General features: G+C 36.0%; 1 pseudogene; it reads right to left on the bottom strand.

Moving 5' to 3' along the window:
* Positions 1-1,564: 1,564 nt before the first annotated feature.
* Positions 1,565-3,244, bottom strand: LOC105734099 (eukaryotic translation initiation factor 3 subunit L-like; annotated as a pseudogene).
* Positions 3,245-23,971: the final 20,727 nt, after the last annotated feature.

The raw sequence follows: 23,971 nt of genomic DNA, 5'->3' as shown, positions 1-23,971 counted from the left end.
AAAAAGATCCATTGAAGTACCACAGAATTCGATTTTATTTGGAAATAGGATAATTACAGATGTAATTAGTTAAGGAGCAATCACACTGGAGTAATGTGTGCCCCTAATTCAATAAGACTGGTGTCCTTATGATGAGAGGAGAAGAGATACAGACACACGAGGGAAAGGCAGACGTGATGTCAGAGGCAGAGACTGGAGTAATGCAGCTTCAGGCCAAGGAACTCCAAGAATTACAGGCCATCAGCAGAAGTTGAAGGAGGCAAGGAAGGCTTCTACCCTATGGGTTTCAGAGGGAGCATGGCCCTCTAAACATCTTGATTTTGGACTTCTGGACTCCAGAACTATGGAGTAATGAATTTCTGCTGTTTTAAGCCACCTAGTTTGTAGTGCTTTTTATGACAGCCCTAGGAAAGGAATACATTCAGCTTTCTTTTTAATTCGATTTTTAAATTTTTTATTCTATTTGTTTCCCTTTTAATTTCTTTTTTATTAATACATAATATTTTACATAATTATGAGATATATGTGATATTTTGTTACATGTGTAAAATGTGTAATGACCAAGTCGGAGTATTTGAGGTGTCCAACACTTTGTAGTATTTATCACTTCTATGCATTGGGAACAATTCAAATCCTCTCTTTTGGCTACTTTGAAGTATACAATGCATTCTTGTTAACTATAGTCACTGCCAAATGGGAGAACTTATACCTTTCATCTAATCTTATGTTTGTACCCATCAACCTGCCCCTCTTCAACCCCACCCTCCACCAACCACCCTTCCCAGCCTCTAATATCTATCATTACACTCGTTATCATTTTGATATCAACTTTTTTAGCTCCCACATATGAGTGAGAACATGTGATATTTGTCTTCTTAGGCCTGGGTTATTTTACTTAATATTAGGACCTCCAATTTCATCAATGCTGCTGCTGCAAAGGACAGGATTTTATTCTTTTTAATGGCTGAATAGTATTTCATTGTGTATGTATACCACATTTTTTTTGCCTTCTAATCTACTGATAGACACTTAGGTTGATTACATATCTTTGCTATTCTGAGTAGTGCTACAATAATCATGCAAGCACAGGTATGCCTTTGATATACTAATTTCTTTTCCTTTGGATAGATCCCCAGTCGTGGGATTATTGGATCATATGATAGTTCTACTTTTAGTTTTTAGAGAAATCTTCATACTGTTTTCCATAGTGATTATATTAATTTACTTTCCCACCAACAGTATATAATGATCCCCTTTGCTCCATATTATGGCAGCATTTGTTATTTTTTTTCTTTTTAATAATAGCCATTCTAACTAAAGTAAGATGATATCCCATGGTTTTGATTTGCATTTACCTGATGATTAGTGATGTTGAACTTTTTTTTTTTTTTCTGTCTCCAAAGATCCTTTACTGAGACCCACTTGAAACACTTCAGTCCTTAATTTGTCAGCTGGGTTGACAGGCTGATAGGTGATCTAGATCAAGGTTTCATGGTAGTAAAAACACTTCCTGCGTATATCAAAATGGGTTCATGAATAACATGTGTGAATGTCATCAGGATCTCTATTCCATCTTCTTTAGGATTCGATTCAACTCCTCAAATATGTGGATCTGACAGATGAAGAAATCCCCATAGCACCTGGCAACCTTGGTGTCTGCAATGTGGCTCATGTCCTTATTGAGGTAGAAGTCAACCACTGAGGCTGACTAAAATTCACCATCCAGGGCTGAGATGCCACTGGTCCATACCAGGTTCTTCATCTTGTGTTTGAAGACAAGAAGCTGGATCCAGAACTCCTGCTTTGTGAGATCCAGGAAGCCAGCCAGCTTGGCCACAGGCATGGTGGTATATAGCTTGAGGAAGCTGTGGATGATTGAAAGCTGGGCCTGCTGCTGTATTTCATCAGAAAACACCTCAGCTGCTGCAGGAAGGGCTCTTTGTGGTAGTTGGGGTACACATTATCATAGTTGGGCACTACAGGCAACAGGAACTTGGGGCAGGAGTAAATGAAAAGTTCTTCATAGACCTGTGGGTCACCTTTCTGCATGTGCAGCATCTTGCCCCTGTATTTCTCCTGCAGCTGGAGGTGAATGCTCTTATCAATATGCATGGGTACATAGTGAGGCCAATGGTCAGCAGCACATGCCTCTGCTCATTCTGCTTGTTAACCATCTCATACTTATATGTGGTCCTCTGGAACATGCTCTTGGTCCTCTGGATATAGAAGAGGATGCTGGCGAAGACCTGAATGACATCCTGGTCATGATGCATCAACAAATATGTAAACCCAACATAATAGTATATGGTAACCTGGTACTACAGCACATGGGAATACATGCTTTCCTTGTTCAGTTCGATGTTCTCCAGCACCTTGATGGCCTGGTAGTAATCTCCTAACAGGTAGTGCAGGTGGAGAAGCCTCACCAGGCTGAAGTAACCAAGCATCTTCCCAGCCACACTCTCAGGATCACCTCCTCTTGTGTATACCTCCAACTGTCGGTTGATGTTGGATTTGTCTACCAGGGAATGAAGGACATTAAGGACACTGTGAACATTCCAGATTTGGGGATTAGAACAAAGGAAGTCAATCTCCTCCTCTGACTTCTTGGCAGTCTTACAGTGGTACTGACTGAATGACTGAAACTGGTAGATGAGCTCATAGATGATATCCCAGAGCCTCTGGCTGGGTACTTCAAGGGGAGCAGGACCATCAAATTTAAGAATGTAGTTGAAGAGACTGCAATAGGATTCAATAGTATTCAATCCTCTGCTCTAAGGAAGGTCCCCAACTGACGTTGGCATATATGTGCCTATAGTATAACTCTTTGTTTAACATCAGGAAGAAGCATGGTTGCCAACTTGTGGATCAATGGCTTCAGCCTCAGGCCAAGGTGGATTTTTACAGAATCTTTCAGTCAACTTGGTCCAGCTGTTCTCATAGTTGTCCTGGATCTCATATACCTTCTGGTCAATGACATCACTGGAGACACAACTGGCCTGTAGCTCATACACTTTCTGGTCAGCCAAATCAGACACAGTTTTGTGTAGATACTGGATGAAGTTCTTGATCACTTCTGGGATCACCTGATAGGTTTACTATTCATACTGACATTCATAACCAAGGTCCTGCTTTGGATCTCCAGTGTGCATATCATAGCTGCCAGATAAGTATAAGAGTCATAAGCTGCCTTAGACTCATAATCACCAGCAGGATAAGACACAGTTGCCAGGCTCATGAACATCACTGGAAAGTGATGTTGAGCATTTTTTTATATATCTGCTGGCCATTTCAGTGTCTACTTTTGAGAATAGTTTGATCATGTCCTTTGCCCACTTTTTAATGAAATTATTTGTTGTTTTTATTATTGTTATTGAGTTACTTGAGTTCCTTATATGTTTGTATATTAGTCAGATGAATAGTTTTCAAATATATTCAGCAGGTTGTCTTTTCACTCTGTTGATTTGTTTCCTTTGCTTTGCAGAAGCTTTTCAGTTTAATATAGTCCTATTTGTACATTTTTGCTTTAGTTGTCTCTGCTTTTAACATCTTTGCCTAGACCAATGTTCTAAAGTACTTTTCACTATGTTTCTTCTAGTAGTTTTATACTTTCAGGTCTTACGTTTAAATCTTTGATCTATCTGTGTTGATTTTTGCATGTAGTGAGAGAAAGGACTCAGTTTCATTCTTCTGCATATGAATCTACAATTTTCCCAGCACTATTTATTGAAGATGATATTCTTTTTCCAGTGTATTTTCCTGAAGGCTTTGTTACAAACAAATTAATTGTAAATATGTGGTTTTAATTCTAGTTTCTCTATTTTGTTCCATTGGTCTATGTGTCTATTACTATAACAGTACCATGATGTTTTGTTTACTATATCTTAATAATATATTTTGAAGTCTACACTGTGATGCACCAAGCTTTGTTTGTTTTGCTCAGTATTGCGTTGTCTATTCTGGCTCTTTTTTCCATATAAATTTTAGGATTTTTTTCTATTTATGTAAAAAATGACCAGCATAGAGTTTTTATTAGTTCTCTCTTTGCTTGTTTATAAAATTAGTGTTAAGTTGTCATCATTTTAAAGTGAGTTATAAGATAATATTTATAAGTATCATAAAAAGTTCAAATAAAAAAACACAATGAATACACAAAAAGAAAAAGCAAGAAATTAAAACATACCACCACAGAAAATCATGTTTACTAACAGGAAGACAGGAAGGAAGTAAAGAAGGAAGATAAGACCACAAAACCACCAAAAAACAAATAACAAAACAGCAGGAGTAAGTCCTTACTTGTCAAAAAAAAACCTAAAGGCAAATAGACTAAACTCTCCAATTGAAAGGCTGTATAGATTTTAAAAACAGAGTAGCTGAATGGATTTAAAAAACAGAGGAGTGGCTGAATGGATTAACAAAAAAATAAGACCCGAAGATCTGTTGCCTACAAGAAACACACCTCACATGTAAAGACACATACAGACTGAAAATAAAGGGATAGAAAGACAACAGAATCCAAAAAAGACAAGAGTAGCTATACTTATAGCAGACAAAATATATCATAAGACAAAAACTGTAAGAGACAAAGAAGGTTATTATATAATGACAACTGAATCAATTCAACAAGAGGATATAACAATTGCAAATATATATTCATCCAACACTGGAGAACCCAGATATATAAAGCAAACATTATTGGAGCTAAAGAAAAAGATATATTCAAATATAATAATAGCTGAAGACTAACATCCCACTTTCACATTATATAAATTATCCAAACAGAAAATCAACAAAAAAAAAAAAACAGGCCTTAATCTGTACCAAAGACCAAATGGACCAGACTAAGAATAAAAGGGAGAAGACCCAAATAAATAAAATTGGAGACTGAAAGGTAGATATTACAACTGATACTGCAAAAATGCAAAGGATCATTAGAGACCCATGAACAACTATATGCCAATAAACTGGAAAACCTAGAAAAAATGGATATATTTCTAGACCCATAAACCTACCAAACTGAACATGAAGAAATCTAACATGTGAATATATCAATAACAAGTAACAATATCAAAGCCATAATAAAAAGTCTCCCAGCAAGAAAAAGCCCAAGACTCAATGGCTGTACTGATGAATTCTATCAAACATTTAAAAAAGAACTAATACCAATCCTACTCAAACTATCCTGAAAAATAGAGGAGGAGAGAAGCCTTTCAAATTCATTCTACAAAGCCAGTATTACCCTGATACCAAAACCAGACAAAGACACATCAAAAAAGGAAAACTACAGACCAATACCCTAATGAACTTTGATTAAAAAAAAAAATCCTCAGCAAAACACTGGCAAACTGAATTTGAGAATACATTAAAAATATTATTCATCATGACCAAGTGGAATTTATCCCAGGAATACAAGAATGGTTTGACATATACAAATCAATAAATATGTTACATTATATTCAAAGAATGAAAAGCAAAAATCATATTATCATTTCAACTGATGCTGAAAAAGCAGTTGATAAAATTCAACATAACTTCATAATTTAAAAAAATCCTCAGAAATCTGTGTATATAAGAAACATACCACAACATAATAGAAGCCATATATGACAGACCCACAGCTAGTATTATCCAGAGGAAAAAAACTAAAAGGCTTCCCTCTATGATATGGAATACACCAAGGATGCCCACTTTCACCTCTGTTATTCAACATAGTACTGGAAGTCCTACCTAGAGCAATCAGACAAGAGAAAGAAATAAAGGGCATCCAAACTGGAAAGGAATAAATCAAATTATCCTTATTCACAGATGCCATGGTCTTATATTTGGAAAAACCAAAAGACGCCACCAAAAAAAAACTATTAGAAATGACAAAAAAGTTCAGTAAAGCTGCAAAATACAACATCAACATAGAAAAGTCAGTAACTTTTTTTTTTTTTGAGATAGGAGTCTCACTCTGTCACCCAGGCTGGAATGCAGTGTGCAATCTCGGCTTACTGTAACCTCCACCTCTTGGGTTCAAGCAATTCTCCTGCCTCAGTCTCCCCAAGTAGCTGGGATTATAGGCATGAGCCACCATGCCCAGCTAAATTTTGTATTTTTAGTAGAGACAGGGTTTCACCATGTTAGCCAGGCTGCTCTCAAACTCCTGACCTCGGGTGATCCATCTGCCTCGCCCTCCCAAAGTGCCAGGATTATAGGTGTGAGACACTGCACCCAGCTGCCAATAACATTTCTATATACCAACAGTAAACAATCTGAAAAGCAAATCAGGAAATAACCCCATTTACAATAGCTACAAATAAAATAAAATAAAATGCCTAGGAACTAACCTAATAAAAGAAGTGAAGGACCTTTACAATAAAAACTATTAAACACTGATGAAAGAAGTTGAAAAGGACACAAAAATTGGAAAGATACATTTTTATGAATTGAAAGAATCAATATTGTTAAAATATCCATAATATGCAAAGCAATCTACAGATTCAATGAAATTCCTATCAAAATAACAATGACATTCATCACATAAATAAAAAATAAATCCTAAATTTTCTATGGAACCACAATAAAACAGAATAGCCAAAGCTATCCTGAGCCAAAAAAAAAAAAAAAAAAATGGAAGAATCATATTACCTGAGTTCAAGTTATACTACAAAGCTATAGTTACCAAAATAGCCTGGTATTGGCACAAAAACAAACACATAGACCAATGGAACAGAATAGAGAAACCAAAATCAAATGCATACATTTACAGTGTATTAGTTCATTTTCATACTGTTATAAAGAAGTGCCTGAGACTGGATAACTTATAAATGAAAGAGGTTTAGTTGACTTATAGTTCAGCATTGCTGGGAAGCTTCAGGAAACTTACAGTCATCGTGGAAGGTGAAGGGGAAGCAAGGCAGCAGGAAGGAGAAGTTCTGAGCAAAAGAGGAAGAGCCCCTTATAAAACTATCAGATCTCCTAAGAATTCACTCAGTATCATGAGAACAGCTTGAGGGAAACTGCCCCTGTGATTCAATTACCTCCACCTGGTCTCTCCCTTGACCTGTGGGGATTATGGGGATTACAATTCAAGATGAGATTTGGGTGGAGACATACAGTGAACTCATTTTCAACAAAGTTGGCGAAACCATACACTGGGAAAGAACAGTCCCTTTAATAAACGGTGCTGAAAAAATTGGAAATCCACATGCAGAAGAATGACACTAGATACCTATCTCCCACCATATGCAAATATCATATCACAACAGATTAAAAACTTAAATACAAGACCCCAAATTCTGAACCTACTACATGAAAACATTGAGGAAAATCTCCAGGACATTGGAGCTTTTCTTGAGAGTAATACCCAACAAGCCCAGGCAATCAAAGCTAAGATAGACAAATGAGATCACATCAAGTTAAAAAGCTTCTGTACAGCAAAGAAAACAATCAACAAAGTGAAGAGATAACCCACAGAATGAGAGAAAATATTTGCAAACTACCCACCTGACAAGGGATTTAAAAAGAATATGTGAGTAGCCTCAACAACCCTATATGAAAAAAGTCTAATAATATAATTTAAAAATAGGAAAAATAAATGAATAAACATTTCTCAAAGGAAGGTAATAAAAATGGCAAACAGGGATATGAAAAGGTGCCCAACATCAGTGATCACTCAGATAAATGCAAATCAAAACTGCCGTAAGCTATCATCTCACCCCAGTTCAAACAGCTTTTATCAAACAGATAGGCAATAGCAAATATTAGTGAGGATGTGGAGAAAAGGGAACGCTGATACACCACTGGAGGGAATGGAAATTAGAATTAGTTCAACTACTGTGGAGAGCAGTTTGGAGTTTCCTCAAAAAAAAAATAAAAATAGAGCTATCAAATGATCCAGCAATTCCACTGCTAGGAATATACCTCCCCAAAAAGGAGACCAGTAAATTAAAGATATATCTGCACTCCCTTGTTTGTTGCAGGATTATTCACAATGGCCAAGATTTTGAAGCAACCTAAGTTTCCCTCAGCAGACTAATGGATAAAGAAAACGTGGTACATATACACAATGGAATACTCTTCAGCCAACAAAAAGAATGAGATCTTATTTGCCACAACATGGATAACACTGGAAGTCATCATGTTAAGTGAAATAAACCAGGCATGGAAAGACACACTCTGCATGTTCTCACTTATTTGTGGTAGCTAAATATTTAAACGACTGAATTCATAGAGTAGAATAATGGTTAGCAGAGGCTGGGAATGGTAATGGGGCAGGGGTTGAGGGGATGGTTAATGGTACAAAAATATCACTAGATAAAATGAATAAGATCTAGAATTTGATAGCATAACAGGGTGACTATAATCAATAATAATTTATTGTACATCTTAAAATGACTAAAAGAGTATAATTGTATTGTTTGTAACATAAAGAATAAATGCTTCAGCTGATCGACATCCCATTTACCCTAATGTGATTATTATACATTGTATGCCCATATCAAAATATCTCATGTGCCCATAGATATACACACTTACTATGTACCTACAATTGTTTTTAAGTCCCAGCCATCTACTTGCTCTTCTAGTAACACACTAGTAGTGGGCTTGGAGGCTTATATGTGCCTGGTGAGACGCTGAGGTATAAGTTAGGTACATGGCTTTTGCTGCTGGAGATGGAAATGGGGTGCAGATTTTTTTATGGAGTTTGGCTGGATGAAATCCAAAAGTTTTCTGAAGCTTCCTAAGCTTCTATTTTTCTGGTTCTGCACGTAAAGAGAGTAGGACTTTGTTGTTCTTGTTGTCTCCTGTCCTTTTTTTTTTTTTTTTTTTTTTTAAGACAGAGTCTCTCTCTGTTTCCCAGACTACAGTGCAGTGGCACTATCCTGGCTCACTGCAACCTCTGCATGCTGGGTTCAAGCAATTCTCATACCCCAGTCTCTCAAGAAGCTGGGATTACAGGCATGTGCCACTATGCCCAGCTAATTTTTGTATTTTTTGGTAGAGATGGGGTTTTGCCATGTTGCCCAAGCTGGTCTCAAGCACGGGTAATCCGCTCGCCTTGGCCTCCCAAAGTGCTGCTATTATAGAGGCATGAGCCATGATATCCAGCTTTCATTTTATTCTTTATATGCATTTTCTTCCTAGCCTTGTTTTTAATCAAAATTTCTCCTTCCTCTTTTAGATAGAAAAATCCCTCATGGATATAAATAGCTAAAATGCGTGAATCAATTCCTTCCATTCTTTCCACCCATTCCTGTATCTTAAATCACTCAAAATTCCACCAAACATATATTACTAGCATATTAATGCATTAGGATATTTTAAAATGTGGGTGACAATATTTATGACATAAAAGAACTGATAAGGTAGTTTGAAGTAGAAAATGCATATTTCCAAAGAAAGTGTAAATAAAAATAGACTAGCATTAACATACTAGTTTTGGGGCAACTGAAAAATAACTTCTATTAATTATTCTCTTTTTAATTTTCAAAGAAAAAACTGAAAATATGAGGAACCTCATCCCAGAATGCTTAAGTAGCTTGTTAAATGTGACTTTTCCAATAAATTGTGATTCTGGGGCTAAAACCTAAGTCTCTTTATACTGAGTACTCAACTATGTTAAGATAATTTTAATGAGATAACTATTTTAGCTTATACAAAGAAAAATCATCTGAAGATTAAATTGGAGAACAGTGACATGAAGAAAAGTTAGCAAAATGGCTTCTGCAACATATTAAATTGCAAAAGCAAGCAGCCTCTGGAAATCACCACAGATAAGATTTGAGATATTCGTTTTATAATGGTATTTTTTAAAAAAGAAGAAGAAAATATCTATTTCCCCTAACAATCTAACAAGATAAAATTCTGTTTACTCTTGCTTTAATGCCTAAAGCTCTTACTGTCTGGTAGTTCCTGATTCAATAATTAGTAAGTGGTAAACAAGCTAGATTTAAAGTTGCCTAATAAACGTTTCCTTATAGCAGGCACTAAAAGCATCGGAAAGCTGTAATGAGTTTAAATGGTTTTCAAATAGTAGTCTACAAGAAAAAGTATTTGATGATGTTAAAAAAATGCATAAAAAGCATTCTAAAGGCAGGAATCATTACAAATTTTACTACTCTATTGCCTTTGCTTAGAACAATGCACAGCACACAGTAGGAACTCACTAGATACATGTTAAATAAATTCTAGGAAATTATTCCCCCTTATTACCAGCAAAACTCTCTTAGAAATTCACATGTCATTTGATGTTGTCTCAAGGCAACATTACTGAGCCTAAAACTAACTTTGAAGCCTCCACTCTCATTCTTTTTGTTCAATCAACTGATAGGGTGGCACACTTACTAGCAATGCTGACTAATACAATGTCATCACTTATTGAAAGAAGCTTCCTTCAGCTAACCAAAACCAAGTTCCCATACCTATGTGCCATAGCAGCAAAAAAAAAATCAGAAAAAAAGGGAGGATGTGATAACTGACACACCTAAGTTCTAATTCCAGTTGCATCTCTTGCGCCATTTTTTTTCTAACCGAGGAATATCATCTCTTAAAATACTTGTAATGTTTGAAAGAAAAGATAGACTATAAATCTCTAGCACATAGTATACACATAATATTTGCAGAATATTTAAATCAGATTCTGAAAATTTACTTCTTCTCTATGATGCTTGCCAACAGATTTATCACTTATCCCAGAGTAATTTTAATAAATTTTAATGGCTAAGAACTAGATGGAGAGTTATTTCCATGGATAATTTACACCTGTGTAACTATAACTCCCTCTACAGAGCCATTGACAGTTAACAAATGAGGTAAACATCACCTTCCCATTTATCCAAAGCTCAGATGTAAAAAAAAAAAAAAAAACTAAATAGTATAATCTATGATCATTTGTTACACAATTAATAATCACATTTGGTGTGGCTAGCAACACAATATGAAAAGATGGCTCCACTTCTTCCACAAGAGCTTGAATAGGCTCACTCTGGAAAACAAGGCTTCAGAGCTAGTTCATTCTGGGCTCTGGATATAAAATAGACAAAGATTAAATGTTGCCAGTGTAGTAAGCCTGAACCTAGATGACTGGAGCCAAAAAACAATAATCACTGAATCACCCTGAGCCTTCCATCAAAGATAGGAAATTAAACAAGACTTAGATGTCATTAATCTTCTTTCACACAGATTCAGTTCTTTACCCTCCTATATTCAGCACCCTTTATGTATATAAAATTGTGCAGTTCCATGGGGTTGCCGCAAACAACAGCCGATAGATGAGTTGATTTATAAGAACTTCCTTGCTCTAATATCGTTGGTCCTGTGAATGTGTCCAAATCGTAATTGACATGATTAACATTATAACAATAGCTAATGTTTGTTTGCTATGTGCCAGGCATTGTGCTAAGTGCTTTTATTTAATCATCTTTAATAGCCCAAGAAGATTGGTGCTACCAATATTTGTATTTTATTAGTGAGGAAACAGGCATGCAGAGGTTCACTGCTTTTCTAAAGTTCACACCTAAGAAAGTACGGAGATGAGATATGAAACTAGGCTGCTAACCTGCAAAATCCACACTCTTAGCCACTACTCTACTCTGCCAACCAGCATATTATTTAGAGAGTTATTGAGGCAGGCTTAGAGGCCAGGTAAGTTCAAGGAATTATTCAACCCAGCTTTTGGAATATGAGCTGCCAAGATCTTATTTTTTATGATCTTTAAAATAAAAAGAGAGAAAAGTCGAAAACGAGAATCAGAATTATTTTTACATGTGATTTAATAAAGTGTTCATTTCTAACTTTTCTTTATATTCTCTGTGAGCTTAAGAATACAGTAGGGAGGAAAGGCTTGAATTGGGGAAAGGTGGTTTTCCAAGGCATATAATGCAAGAAGTGAAGCTACCTAAAAATGATACGAAATGTTGCTCTTCTCATTCTTCCCAACCTCTTCCCCCAGTCACACATCATAAATGAGCAGTAAAAATGCATATCTCTAGTGTCTCTTCTACTTTTATGCATTTTTAGGCATATTAAAAATAGCACTAATTAAAACCAAACAAGAATTTCTATCTACTATGCATAAATTATCATATCAATTTCAAGAATCCTAACTTTATGATAATAAAATACAGTTAAAATAAATCAGACCAGCTTTAGTCATCATATTCCTCCCCTCTCCTACATTCTTTGTTTACTTCTTCCCTTTCCATTATGGTTGGAATATGGTTTGTGTCCACAAAAGCTCATGTTGAGGCTTGGTCCCAAATGTGATGATATTGGGAGGTGGTTCCTTTAAGAGACAATTAGGTCATTAAGAAGGGTTCATACCTTTCTCAAGGGACTGAGTTCTTCCTTGTACAGAACTAGATTAGTTACTGTGAAAGTGAGTTGTTTTAAAATGAACCTGCCTCTTCTGTTAAGATTTTTGTTGTATGTATTAACATACCCTTCCACTTCTCCACCATGCTATGCAAGAGCATGAGGCCCTCACCAGAAGCTGACCAAATATGGCCACTCAATCTTGGACTTCCCAGTCTCCAAGATCACGAGCTTAATAAATCTCTTCTCTGTGTAAATTATTCATCCTCAGTATTCTGTATAGCAATAGAAACTGGACTAAAACACTTCTATAACCACATTCCTAGCTGTAACTCCAAGCTGCAAGAGGTTAGAGCCTCAGGCACATAGTGGTATTTTTCTAGAGGCTAATTCCTATCTCTGAACAGTGCTGCAATTAGTCATCTACTCCAGTACAAGGAAAAGCATGCACAGGCTTTTTTCAGGATTCCTCACTCTTGCTGCAGCCTTGCTTGTGCTATCTTACTGAAGTGCACTTTGGGATGCTTTCAAGGTGCAGTGGTCAGTCAAGTCCAGATAGAAGAAATTCCCAGACCTATTCCTGCTGGCCAGATGTTGGGGTCCTGTATATTTTACGGTTTTAAGAAATATTTTGTTTGTTTTCATTAAAAGTCCCTATTATACTCTGAATGTAATGTGTGTTCAACTATGAGACTCTATCAATTCTGTCTTTGCCAATTTAGTAGTTGATTCCTTCTGCAGTAAATATGGAGGTGAAGAATTTGCCAGGAAATCCAAATTATTTACTCATGTTGTTAGAAATGAGTCAAAAGGCAGGGTTATAAGGCTGAAACAAATGAAACGGGGCTTGGAATCAATAATGTAGACAAGACATGAGAAAGGTGCAATTGTAACTTGTTTCTGAGCTGGGGAGAGGCAACCAAAGGCACAGCAAAAAAGGCTTATCTTGACTGGGACCCTCAGCCTGAAGTGCTTAATGCTTAGCCTTACATATGAAACAAAAATTGTCATGTCTTGAAAAAACTGGAAAATGGAGAAAAGAAAAAATGGAATGGCACTGTACCTAGAGGTTTAATTAAATGTCATTCATTGTTGATTTCTTTAGTATTCAAACTTTTGTATTCATTACATTTCCATAAGGAAGACAGTCATTAATTAATTAATTTAAGAATGTATTAAAAGGATGTCAGCCAGATGGCAGAATAGGACTCTCCAGCACTCATTTCCCCACAGAAACATAAATTTGAACAGCTATCACGTACAAAAATAATTTCAGAAAAGCTAAGGAAGCCAAGTAAGAGATTACAGCATCTAGCACATATAAGAAAAGACACATTGAAGATGGTAGTAAGGATACTTTTACATTACCTGTGTCACTCCTCCTTGAACCTCAAACAGCGCAGCATGGAAAGATACCCTCCATCTAGGAGGAAAAAAGAGAAAACATTAAACTTTGTTTGGGATCTCAAAACCAGGTCTGCCCCAGTAAAAGCAAACACTGTGAAGGCCCCTATACCCTTATACTCCAGGTGGCAAGTACCTAAACTGAGCCTTCAGGCCTGCCCCAACAACAGGCTATCAGCAGCCTCAGGCTCCAAATCGCTCCCAACATTAGTTTACCCCCAATGGCCACAGGCTTCAGGCCTGCCCCAGCACCAGGCAAACCCCCACAACCCTAGTCATCAGGCCAGCACCTGTGGTCCCAGCCTCTTCAGATACTGACTCTAGGCACCTGAGGCCAGTAACTAGACCAAGCCTCTATGCCCACTTGAATGTCAAGCAGGATCTTGCAGCCCCAGGCTCTGGACAAGCCCGAGTGTCAGGTATATCCCCATAGAAGCAGGCTCCAAGCCTTCCCAGTGCCAGGCCATCTTATGTAGACCTAAGCTTCATCAAATTCAGAGCCCAGGCCTGCATTAGTAGACCTCATTGCTGAATCAGTCTGCACAGACCCAGGACTGACCTATGTACCTAGGTTTCAGACTGATCTCAGAGACCCCAGGATTCAAGCCAGCTGTTGCAGACCTAGACCCTATTTCAGCATCTGCACATCCAGTTTTTAGTCTGGCACCAGTAAACACAGGCTCAAGGCCCAGCCCCAGTGGTTCCAGGCACCAAGCAAGCACCTATGACCCTAGGTTCCCAACCAGCTCCTGAGAATCTAGGCTCTACAGTAGCCACAGTAAAAGGCCAACTTCAGGATCCAGAATGGTTCCTTTGGTCTCAGGCTCCAAATGACCCTGAGTCTAGGCCTGCTCAAGGCCAGGGTCCAAGTCCACACCAGCAGACCTTGGCGCAAGGCTTGGCTCCATGAACTGAGCCTACAAGATCACCCCTGCAAACCCAGGGTCCTGACCATCCCTGGTGAACTCAGGATGTAGGTCTGTCCCAATAGTTCCAGGCACTAGGCCTGACCTCATGTCAGTCTAGCTTCCACGGATTCAAACTCCAGGACCATCCCATTTCAATCAGGTTTCAGGCCAATTACTGCAGACCCAATCAACAAATCCAACCAGCAGATCCAGGCTTCAGGCATATCCCTGAAGACCCAGATACCAAGCAAGCTCACTCTTGGACAGTGAAAGACAGCCTGCCTAGAATCTGTAAATGAGCTGACTGGTGAAGAGCTTTTCGAGACTAGGAAAGTCTGCAAAAAAACTGACAAAGTCCCTACTTTTTCAAATGTGAAGATGTCAGCATAAGACAACAAGAAACTGATAAAACATAACACAACCAAAAGAGCACGATAATCTCCCATCAGCTCACCCTAAAGCAATGGAGATATATAAAATGCCTGACAAATAATTCAAAATAATTGTTTTAAGGAAGATTAACAAACTTTAAGAAAATACAAACAATTGCAGTAATAACAAGAAAACAATAAATGACCAAAATGAGAAATTCAATGGAAAAATTGAAATTATTTTTAAAAAATCAAACAGCAGTTTTAGAGCTGAAATATAAAAGGAATGAATTTTAAAATGTAATAGCCTCAAAAGTAGATCAAGTAGAATGATGTATCTGTAAAACTGAAGACACATTATTTGAGAATATACAATCGATTGATTAAAAAAGAATGAAAAAAATAAAGAAAGCTTATAGTGATTTATGGTACAGCATCAAAAGAGCAAACATTTGAGTTATAAGTCTTTAAGTTACAGAAGTTTGTGAAAAAGAGAGAGACACAGGGGCATAAAGCTTACTTAAAGAAATACTACCAGAAAACATACCAAATTTGGAGAAATACATAAATATATATAGAAGGTCAAAAGTCTTTAATCAAATTCAACCCAAATGAGACTATATCAACACATTATCAAATGGTCAAAAATCAAGGACAAAGAGAGGACCCTGAAAACAGCAAGAGAAAAGAAGCAAATGACTTAAAAGTAATTCTAGCAAGGCTAGCAGAGAATTCCTTAGCAGAGTCCTTACAGACTAGAAGAGAGTGGGATGCTATATTCAAGCGTTAAAGGAAAAAAAAAAAAAGCTATCGACCAAGAATACTTTACCCAGAGAAGCTGTCCTTCAGAAATGAAGGAGAATAAAGACTTTCTCAGACACACAAAAGCTGACAGAGTTCTTTACTGCCAGACCTGTCTTACAAGAAATGCTAAAGGGAATTCTTTAAGCTGAATGAAAATGATATTAATTAGTAAAACAAAAATATATGAAAGTATAAAACTCACTGGTAAAAGTAAGTACAAACTCAAATTTTGAACACTGTAATACCATAATGGTCATGTGTAAATCACTTATATCTTTAGTATGAAGATTAAAAGATAAAATTATTAAAAATAATAATAGCTAGAATACATTGTTAAGGGATACACAGTAGAAAAAGATGTAAATTGTGACATCAAAAATTTTAAATGACTGGAAAGGGGAGTGGAGCAAAAGTTAAGAGTTTTTTATGCAATCAAAGTTAAGTTGTTATCAGCTTAAAATAGCCTGTTATAACTATGCTTTTTGTAACCCTCGTGGTAACCACAAAGCAAAAACCTGTAGTAAATACACACAGATAAAAAGTAAATAATTAAAGGACCATCACTAGAAAAAAAATCACAAAATCACAAAGGCAGACAGCAACAAGAACGAACTAAGGTTCTACAAAACAAGGAAACAGTTAAAATGGCAGCAGTAATTCCTTACCTACTAATAATAATCTTTGATGTAAAAGAATTAAATGTTCCAATCAAAAGACATAGTGTGGGTGAATGGATAAAAAGAAATAAAATCTAACTATATACTGCCTACAAAAGAGATTCCCTTCACATGAAGTAAATCTCAGGTGTAAAGATACACAGAGACTGAAAGTGAAGCAATGAAAAAGGACATTTCATGGAAATGGAAACAAAAAGTGCAGGGGAAACTATACTTATATCAGAGAGAACAGACTTTAACTCAAAAACTGTAAAACAAGACAAAGAAGGCTATTCCATGATGATAAAGTGGTCAGTTCAGCAAGAAGATATAGCAATTATAAGTATGCATGCATCTAACATTGGAGCATATAAATATATAAAGCAAATATTAATGGATTTGGAGATAGACTGTAATACAATAATGATGGAGTACTTAAATACCCCACTTTCAGCAACATCTAGACAGAAAATCAACAAGTAAACATTGATATTAAACTACACTTTAGACCAAATGAACCTAACAGGCACATATAGAACCTTCTATATAACAGCAGAAGAATATATATTCATCTCAAGTGTACACAGAACATTTTCCAGAATAGAACATATGTTAGGCCACAAAATTACTATTAACAAATTTAGTAAGATTAAAACTGTATTAAGTATCTTTTTAAATCACATAATGTAAAACTAAAAATCAATAAAAAGAGGAATTTGGAAAAATTCACGAATACATGGAAATTAAGAAACATACTCCCAAACAATCAGTAGGTCAATGAAGAAATTTAAAAAGATATTTAACAATTTTTTGAGACAAATGAAAATGGAAACACAACATATTATCATGTATGGGATATAACGAAGGCAGTTCTAACAGAGAAGTCTATAGCCATAATGCCTATATCAGAAAGAAGATCATAAACAAGTTATTGTTACACCTCAAGAGACAAGAACTAAGCCCCCGAGAAAACATAAAATGAAAGCAAAAATAAATGAAACAAAGATTTTAAAATACAAAAAAAATCAATGAAACTTAGATTGTTTAAAGATAAACAATATCAACAAACCTTTAGCTAGACCAAGAAAAAAGAGAGAAGGCTTAAATTTTAAAAATAAAAAATGGGTGGGGCAGAGTGGCTCATGCTTGTAATCGTAGCACTCTGGGAAGCCAAGGTGGGCAGATCACGAGGTCAGGAGATAGAGACCATCATGGCCAACATGGTGAAACCTCCACCTCTACTAAAAATACAAAAATTAGCTGAGTGTGATGGCACATGCCTATAATCCCAGCTACTCAGAAGGCTGAGGCATGAGAATCACTTGAACCCAGGAGGTGGAGGCTGTGGTGAGCCAAGATCACACCACTGCACTCCAACCTGGTAAAAGAGTGAGATTCCATCTCAAAAATAATAAAATAAAATAAAATAAAACAAATAATGAAATAGGAGACATTAAAACTGACACCACAGAAGTATAACACAAAGCATTATAGAATATTTCAACAAACTGGTTAACCCAGAAGAAATGACACTAAACCTACTTAGACTGAATCAAGAAGAAATAGAAATTGTGAGTAAAGGGACTGAATCACTAACAGAAAGTCTTCCATCAAAGAAAAGCCCAGTACCTATGTAGTCTCTGCTGAATTCTACCAAACATTTAAAGAACTAATACCAATCCATTTTGAACTCTTCCAAAAAAATTGAAGAAAAAAATACTTTCAAACTCATTTTAGTAGGCCAGCATTACCTTAAAACCAAAGTCAGACATGAACACTACAGGTTAAGAAAATGGCAGGCCAATATCCCTGATGAATATAGATGCTAAAACACTGAAGAAAATATTAGCAAACTGAATTCAACATTATATTAGAAGGGTCATTCATCATTATCAAGTGAGGTTCATCCTAGGAATGCAAGCATGATTCAAAATATGCAAATCTATAAATGTGATAAACGACATTAACAGAATGAAAACAAAAACCATATGTTCATCTCAACAGATGTATAAAAAGCATTTGACAAAATTCAACATTCTTTTATGATAAAAAAAAAAACTTACCTCAACAAAAGGGTACCCTTGTACAATGTTGGTGGCATGTAAATCACTATGCTTACTACAGAGGACAGTTTGGAGGTTTCTCAAAAGGTTAAAAATAGAGCTACCGTATCATCTAGCAATCCCACAGCTGGGTGTATATCCAAAAGAAGGAAAATCAGCATATGGAAGAGATATCTGTACTCCCATATTTGTTGCAGCACTGTTCACAAAAGCCAAAATTTAGAAGCAAATCAAGTGTCTATCAACAAATGAACGGACAAAGAAAATGTGGTACTTATACTCAACAGTGTACTATTCAGCCAAAAAAAAAAAAAGAATTAGATCTGTCATTTGTTCCAACATGGATGGAACTGGAGGTCATTATGTTAAGTGAAATAAGCCAAGCACAGAAAGGTAAACATTGCATCTTCTCCTTTATTTCTGGGATGTAAAAATCAAAGCAATTGAATACATAGAGATTGAGAGTAGAAGATGGTTACCAGAGGCTGGCAAAGGTAGACAGGATTGGGCAGAAGGTGCGGATGGTTGTTTGGGTACAAAAAAATTTTTGAAAGAATCAATAACACTTACTATTTGATAGCACAACAGGGTGACTACAGTCAAAAGAATTTAAAGGTACATCTAAAAATTTGTAACACAAAGGATAAATGCTTGATGGGATGGATATCCATTTTCTATGATATGATTATTACATATTGCATGCCTGAATCAAAATATTTGATATAACCCATAAATATATACACTCATATCCACAAAAATTAAAAAGACAAAAAATTATTTAAAACTGAAAAAAAACTCAATGAACTAAGTATGGAAAGACTGTACCTCAACACAATAAAGGCCATATATGACAAATCAGCAGTCAAATCATACTCAAAGGTGAAAATTTGAAAGGTTTTTGTCTAAGATTAGGAACAAAATAGGAATGCCCAATCTCACCACTTCTATTCAACATAGTCCTGGAAGTCTTAGCCAGGGCACCTAGGCAAGAGAAAGAAATAAAAGGCATACAAATTGGAAAGAAAAAAATTAACTTGTTCCTGCTTTTGGACAACATAATCTTTTATATAGAAAACCCTAAAGACTCCATTAAAAGACTGCTAGAATAAATTAATTCAGTAAAGTTGGAGGATATAAAATTAATGTACAAGAATTAGTAGAATCTGTATACACTAACCATAAACTATCTGGAAAAAAGTCAAGAAAACAAAGAATCTATAATAGTTACAAAACTATAAGACACTTAGGAGTAAATTTAACCAAGGAGGTGAAAGACCTGCACACTGAAAACTATCAAATATTGATTTTTTAAAAAAAATTGAATAAGAAATTGACAAATAAATGGAAAGTATTTGTGCTCATGGATCATAAAAGGTTATATTGTTAAAATGTACGTATTACCCAAAGCAATGTATATATTCAGTGTAATCTCTATCAAAATTACAATGAAGTTTTTTACAGAAATAGAGAAAACAATTCTAAAATTTACATAGAACCACCAAAAAAAACAGCAAATGCCAAAGCAGTCTTGAGCAAAAAGAACAAAGCCAGTAATATTATGCTGCCTGATTTTAAAATACACTACAAAACTATAGTAATTAAAATAGCATGGCACTGGCATAAAAATAGACTCATAGATCAGTGTAACATAATAGAGAGCTTAGAAACAAATCCACAAATTTATAGTCAATTCATTTTTGACAAAGGTGCCAAGGACTCCCAATGGGGAAAAGAAAGTCCCTTCAATAAATGGTCTTTGGACAACTGGATATCCATATGCAAAAGAAGGAAATTAGACCATTACCTCACAATACAAATAAAAATCAACTCAAAATAAACAAAAGATTTAAGACCTGTAACTACAAATTTATTATAAGAAAACAGGAAAAAAGCTCCATGACATTGGTCTAGGCAACTATTTCTTGGATGTGAACCCAAAAGCACAGGCAACAAAAGCAAAAATAGAAAAGTGATATTACATCAGACTGAAAAAGCTTCTGCACAGCTAAGGAAACAATCAACAGAGTAAGAGCCTACAGAATGGGAGACAATGTTTGCAAACCATATGTTTTAGTCTGTTTTTGCTGCTATAACAGAATACCTAAGACTAAGTAATTTATAATGAACAGAAATTTATTAGCTCATAATTCTAGAGTCTAGGGAATCCAAAGTCAAGGGGCTGGCATCTTCCAAGGGCCTTCTTACTCCATCATTACATAGCAGACAGTAGAAGGAGTACATAGGCAAAAGAGAGCAAGAGGGAGCCAAACTTGTCATTTTATAATGGCACCAATCCCACCCATGAGGGTGGAGCTCTCATGGCCGAATCATCTTTTATAGGTTCCACCTTTTAAAACTATTACAATGGCAAATAAATTTCAACATGAGTTTTGGAAGAGACAAACATTCAAATACTAGCACTATACATCTGACAGGGCAAGGATATCGTGGCCTGTTAGGAATCCAGGCCGCACAGCAGGAGGTGAGCAGTTCCAGTGAGCCAAGGAAGCTGCATTTGTATTTACAGCTGCTCCCCATCACCCACATTACCACCTGAGCTCTGCCTACTCTCAGATCAGCTGCAGCGTTAGATTCTCACAGGAGTATGAACCCTACTGTGAACTGGGCATGCAAGGGATCTAGGTTGTGTGCTCCTTGTGAGAATCTAATACTTGATGATCTGTCACTATCTCTCATCACCCCTAGATGGGGCCAACTAGTCACAGGAAAACATGCTCAGGGCTCCCATTGATTCTACATGCTGGTGAGTTGTAAAATTATTTCATTACATATTACAATGTAATAATAATAGAAATAAAGTGCACAATAAATGTAATGCACTTGAATCATCCCAACCCTTGGTTAATAATTATCTTCCATGAAATCAGCCCCTCGTGCCGAAAAGGTTGGAGACTGCTGTGAAAGAGGGTTAATATCCAAAATATATAAGGAACTCAAACAACTCAATAGAAAATAAATAACTCAATTAAAAAATTAAAAAATAATAATTAAAATATGCAAAGAATTTAAATAGACATTTCTCAAAAGGCAACATACAAATTGCCAATAGGTATGTGCAAAAATGCTCAAAATCAGAGAAATGCAAATTAAAACCACCATTAGATATCATCTCACACTTGTTAAAATTACTATTATCAGGAAGATTTTTTTTTTTAAATTTATAAGGATTGGCAAGAATATAAAGAAAAAGAATCTTTTTACATTATTGGTGGGAATGGAAATTAGTAAGGTTATGATAGAAAACAGTATGAAGGTTTCTCAAAAAAATTACAAATAGAACCACCATATGATCCAGCAATCCCACCAATGAGTAGATATCCAAAGGACGTGAAATCAGTGTGTCAAAGAGTTATCTGTATTCCCATGTTTATGGCAGTATTATTCACAATAGCCAGGATTTGAAATAAACCTAAGTGTCTGCCCATCAACTAATGAATAAAGAAAATGTGATACACACACACACAGACACACACACACACAAGAATACCATCAATCCTTCCAAAAGAAGAAAATCCTGGCATTTGCAACATAGATGAGCCTGGAAGATATTATGCTAAGTGAAATAAGCCATGCACAAAAAGACAGATACTGTGTGATCTCATTTATATATGAAATACAAAACAGTGGAAACTCACAGAAGTACAGAGTAGAACAGCAGGTACAGGAGGAGGGGTGCAGAGGGGTAGAAGATGTTGGTAAAAGATACAAAATTTCAGTTAGACAGGAGAAATAAATTCAAGAAATCTATTGTAAAAAAAATAGTGACTACAGTTTATAACAATGTATTATATTGAAAATTGCTAAAATAGTATTTATTCTTACTATGAAAAATGATAAGTATGTGATGTAATGCATATGTTATTTAACTCAATTTAGCTATTCCACAACATATACATATTTCAAAACTACACGTTGTACACAATAAATATATACAATTTTTTGTCAGTTAAGAAAAAAATAAATATTTAAAACTATTTTTTAAATAAATAAAATCACTTTAAAAAAGGAAGTGTTGGGCCATGCACAGTGGACTCATGCCTGAAATCCCAGCACTTTGGGAGGCCAAGGCAAGAGGATCACCTGAGGTCAGGTGTTCAAGACCAGCCTGGCCAACATGGTGAAACCCCGTCTCTGCTAAAAGTACAAAAATTAGCCACATGTGGTGGTGTGCACCTGTAATCCCAGCTACGTGGGAGGCTGAGGCAGAATAATCACTTGAACCCAGGAGGCAGAGGTTACGGTGAGCCAAGATAACACTACTGCACTCCAGCCTGGGTGACAGAGTGAGACTCTGTCTTAAAATATATATATATATATATATATGTTAAACATCTATGAGAAAAAAAATCATAGGACTAAATGCTGTGGGAGCTGGGCTGTTATTCTCAAGAGATATATAGTCTATATGGGAGACTTAGAGTTCTCCTCTTTGAACGGACCACAGTGCTACTGGTAAAATGTAAATTAAAGATCATCTAATCCAGTGCTTCTCAAACATTAAAATACACACGAATCACTTGGGTTATCTATTTAAAATGCATATTTAGATTCAACAGTTCTTGGATGGCACCTGAGATTCCTTTTTTTTTTCAATAGGTTTTGGGGAGCAGGTGGTGTTTGGTTATATTAATAAATTCTTTGGCGGTGATTTCTGATATTGGTGCAACTATCACCTTAGCAGTGTATACTGTACCCAATGTATAGTCTTTTATCCCTCACCCCAGTCCAACCCTTTCCCCTTAGTCCCCAGAGTCCATGGTATCATTCGTATGCCTTTGTGTCCTCATAGCTTAGTTCCCACTTATGAGTGAGAACATACAATGGTTGGTTTTCCATTCCCGAGTTACTTCTTTTAGAATAATGGTAACCAATTCCATCCAGGAAATGCCATTATTTTGTTCCTTTTTATGGCTGAGTAGTATTCCAAGGGGTGTGTGTGTGTTTGTGTGTGTGTGTTCCATGGTGCGTACGTGTATCACATTTTTTTTATCTTTATCCTCTAGTTGATTGATGGGCATTTGGGCTGGTCCCATATTTTTACAACTGCAAATTGTGCTGCTATAAATATGCATGGGATGGTATCTGAGATTCTATATTTCTAACAAGCATCCAGGTAACGAAGATGCTGCTAGTTGACAAACCATGCTTCAAGTAGCAGAGACGGTAGACTATCATTCTTGCTTTAAATTACCAAGGTATTGCAATGCACCTGGAGTCACTGTGCATTAATCCTTTATATATCCAATATCCATGACCCCAAAAGAGCAGCTTCATAATATCTTTGTGATTTAATGTTCCCCCTGAGAAGCATCATGCCCACATCCGCAACTCACTACTACAGTAGAGGATGAGACAGATCATACTAGTATAGTTCCTAGTACATAAAAGTTGGCACCCAGTATGGAGAATTTGTTTTTTTTTTTCCACCAGTACTATAAGTTGTGGAA

The sequence above is a fragment of the Aotus nancymaae genome, unplaced genomic scaffold (assembly GCF_030222135.1).
Source record: "Aotus nancymaae isolate 86718 unplaced genomic scaffold, 86718_ANA_hifiasm-v0.15.2.pri h1tg000011l, whole genome shotgun sequence".
Lineage (NCBI taxonomy): Eukaryota > Metazoa > Chordata > Mammalia > Primates > Aotidae > Aotus > Aotus nancymaae.
This window is presented reverse-complemented; position numbering and strand designations above follow the sequence as displayed.